Source organism: Bubalus kerabau, chromosome 4, assembly GCF_029407905.1.
Source record: "Bubalus kerabau isolate K-KA32 ecotype Philippines breed swamp buffalo chromosome 4, PCC_UOA_SB_1v2, whole genome shotgun sequence".
Lineage (NCBI taxonomy): Eukaryota > Metazoa > Chordata > Mammalia > Artiodactyla > Bovidae > Bubalus > Bubalus kerabau.
In genome coordinates this window covers 48477591-48481253 of record NC_073627.1, presented here as the reverse complement: position 1 = coordinate 48481253, position 3663 = coordinate 48477591, and the positions used below count along the sequence as shown (strand labels likewise).

General features: G+C 50.7%; 1 non-coding gene across 1 annotated transcript; it reads right to left on the bottom strand.

Moving 5' to 3' along the window:
- Positions 1-3166: 3166 nt before the first annotated feature.
- Positions 3167-3273, bottom strand: LOC129651890 (U6 spliceosomal RNA). The gene has a single exon (XR_008714392.1). It is a non-coding gene; the product is annotated as a U6 spliceosomal RNA (small nuclear RNA).
- Positions 3274-3663: the final 390 nt, after the last annotated feature.

The following is a 3663-nucleotide window of genomic DNA, read 5'->3' as shown; positions in this document are numbered from 1 at the left end:
CCAGGACCCAGGATCCTGGTTCCAGCTCACCATCTTTCCCATGCATCTCATGCCTTCCAAGGAGTGCATCTCATGCTTTCAAATCCTGCCAGGGGATCAACAGGCTCTGCCATTCATTAACCAGGTGACCTTGAAAAGTCAGTGAACTTCTGTTTCCCTGCGTGCCACACAGGCACAAGGTGATTGGAGTGTCACCAGCCTTATTGACTCAACAGGAGGTCACTTTCTCCAGCTCTTGTCCTGCACACGCTTTATGAAGGATCTGAGTCTCCTGAAACAGTCCCCCAGTCACAATGCAGCCAAGTGGGGACTCTCACGAGGCGTCACCCACGTGTACACCTTCCGCTGGTGCCAGGCTCTGCCTCTGCCCTGAGAAGCCTGGCAGCATTCTTCTGGGGACCATGGTGCCTGTGCTCCTGGCACCCTGCATTCCATCATATGCACTTGTCTCTGGGGGAGAGTGTTCATCCCCACCCGTACCCCCCACCACAGGTGTGAAGCTTGTCCAGAGGGGTGTCCAGGCAACAAGGCTAACCCTCCATGCCTCGCACAATTTTCAGGAAAATAACTCCTTTAGCTTTCAGTTAGTGCTCTCCAAGGGTCAAGAGATTTCTCTGGATGACAAATGCCAGCTCTGCTAAGTGCAGCGGGGACAGGGATGCTCACCAGACCTTCCATCTGCTCCTCAGCATCTCCTAGCTCCTCTTGCATTTGGTGAGGCCATGTGACTAGTTCTGACCAGTCAACGTGATGTCACTTTCCACTGGAAGCTCAGGAGACTTACACTTTCTTGCCCTTATTTAGGAACTGGTAACATCCCAGATGCCAGGTCCATGAGTGAATGGGATAGAGTCCTCCTCCAGGGTTGGACTTTGTATGAGTAAGAAGTAAACTTTCAGGTGTAAAGTCACTGAGATTTCAGGCTTGCTTGTTACACAGCACAACCTAGCTTCTGCTGACTAATGCACCAAAATAAACTTTGCCTCTCTTAACCAAGATGTCTTTACCTGATCCAGCTCAACAGGCCAGGTTTCTTCTTCCCTTCACCTGTGATCTCTTCAAGAGATGGCTCAGTTCCACAGCCAGAAGGCTCCTTGGAAGGATTCTCTGTGAATTCATGACAGGAGCTCTCACTTGGCAGAGCCTCACTTGGACCCACCGTCACCATCACCACGTCACCAGCACCCCTCACTGGTGTCCCTGTTGCAAAGGTCTCTTCTCTCAACAACTGATTCCACCCTGGATTCCAACCTTCCAGACTCTGAACACTAAACAGCATAGATCTGTGTATTCGGCAGGTTTCCCTACATTCTCATGAGGTACAAATGTTGCTTTGTCATTGACCTCATTTCCAGTCTCCTCTCATGATAGCCTGACCCCTGCTATTTCTCTCCCGCATATACACTCCCATCTCTTCCTGCAGTGGTTCCATGCACATCGCAGCGTTTGGCCAGCCTCACAGGATGCTTGCTGCCTGCCAGCTTTTATACCACAGGCTGTTGCTCCTTCAGACAGGATTCTGCCTGCTTCTAATGAAATCCCATTAGGGCTTGGCCCAACCAGATTCACAAACTAAATCTGTAGTTTGCATCTGCAGGCACACCCAAAGGCTGGAGAGAAAAGTTTCCATGTCCTTTTAGAAGTACTTCCTCCCCACCCTACCCCTAAGCCTTCAGGTGTACCTGGACTTCAGGTGTGGCAGGAAAGGGTCCATCTCCTCCCTTGCAAGGAAAATGCTCAGTTGCTTCAGTTGTGTCTGACTCTCTGGGACCCCATAGACTGCAGCTTGCCAGGCTCCTCTGTCCATGGGAGCATCCTGGATAGAATAGTGGAGTGGGTGGCCATTTCCTCCTCCAGAGGATCTTCCCCGCTCTGGGATTGAACCTGGGTCTCCTGTGGCTCCTGCATTGGCAGGCAGGTTCTCTACCTCTGAGCCACCTGGGAAACCCACCCTTGCAGGGAGCATGCGATGGAGTTGCTTAGTCTTGGTAATGCTGGTGTTATTTCTCTGTTGGAGCCTGTCTCCCTGGCTTCCATGGGACTTGAAAAATAGCCTCCACCACGTACCCATTACTAAAGGCTCTATCCACAATCCAGGCATGAGACTCTCCATACTTCTCCAGTTCTGGGTCTGTATCTCTGTTTCGTGTGAGTCTCAGTGTGTTGATGCTCTGAGCTAGGAACGCCTGCAGGCACTCCCCTGGGTTGCACTCCTCCTGGAAGCACCACTGAGTCTTCCCCAGTTGAAGCCAGTGTGGAGGCTGGACCAGCCATTGTGAGTCTTCCTATGCACCTCGGCAGCAACCATCAGGGAACTTTGAAAAGACAAGTTTGCTACTCACGGTCCTGGAGGGTCCACGACACTGCAGTGGCCACACAGAGAGGCCTCAGAGAGTGAGCTCAGACCTGGGGCTCTGCCTTTACTGGGGTGAGGGTGAGGTTACCTGGGATTCCATGGGTTCACTCTTTTTGGGCGAACTTAAAACACAAAAGAAATAAATAAAGCAGGGAAGGGAAAATTGGGGTCACTCAGGTGGTCAGTTGGCTGGGTTACCCAGAGTGTTCTGAAAGGGGAATTCCACAGGTGGAGTGGCCTGACCCTTTATCTGATTTTGTAGCCTGCAATGTGCTTGTCAGAGATGGATGTCTTTGAAGTGGATGCCTCAGCAATCAAAAGTTTGATGTCGGCCCCTCCCATTACAACCAAAAGCTGGGAATTCCCTTGTGGTTCTGTGGTTGGGACTCAATGCTCCTAATGCCTTCACCGCTGTGACTTGGGTTCAGTCTCTGGTTGGGGAATCAAGATCCCACAAGCCAAGTGGCATGGCGAAACAAGCAATCAAAAGCAATCATAAGCTAACTTACATGACAATTCCCAACTCTTTGTTTAGAAGCATCGGATGTCCTGAATACTCAGGCATCTTCCTGGGCAAAGTCCTACATACTTTTCTCCACACTCCGCCTTGCTGGATATGCCAGATGAGGTGATTGTCTCAGACTTAGTCAGTCTGGATTTTTCTAGGTCGTCGGTATAACGGTGACATAGCATAGGGGTTAGAGAGTGAGCTCGGGTGGTAGGCTGTGCGGGTTCCAAATCTGAGCTCTGTTCATTTTTGTTTGTATGTTTTTGTTTTTTGCTGCTGCTTTTATTTTTTGCTCGTTTGTTTAAGCTGTGGAGCACTTCACCCGTTTGCGTGCCATCCTTGCGCAGGGGCCATGATCATCTTCTCTGCATTGTTCTGAGTTGAGTACATGTGTTGCTGAGGCGAGGACCGAGCTCTCCTGGTTTTAAGCCAGGTCACCTTGGGGAGACTCCTTAACCTTGCTTTAGTCATCTGTGAAACAGAGAGGCTAATGACACAAATCTCCCAGGGCTCTTGGGAGGATTATACGTCATAATATATGCTAAGTGCTCAACGCCTGCCACAGAGGAAATGCTCAGAGTTCCCTCCGCATGCCCCAGCAGGCCCTTCGATTCACTCTCACTCTTTCTGCAGCTTAACAGGCTGCCTCATGTTAATCTTCCCTAAGAGCTGTCTTTGTCTCGCCACTCCTTTCCTGCCCACCTACCCTAGCTCTGAGCCTTCATAAGACACCAGTGCATAAAGTACACTTAGAGGCTCTCCTCTGGGTCCTCAGAAACCTCCACAACCTGCCCCCAAC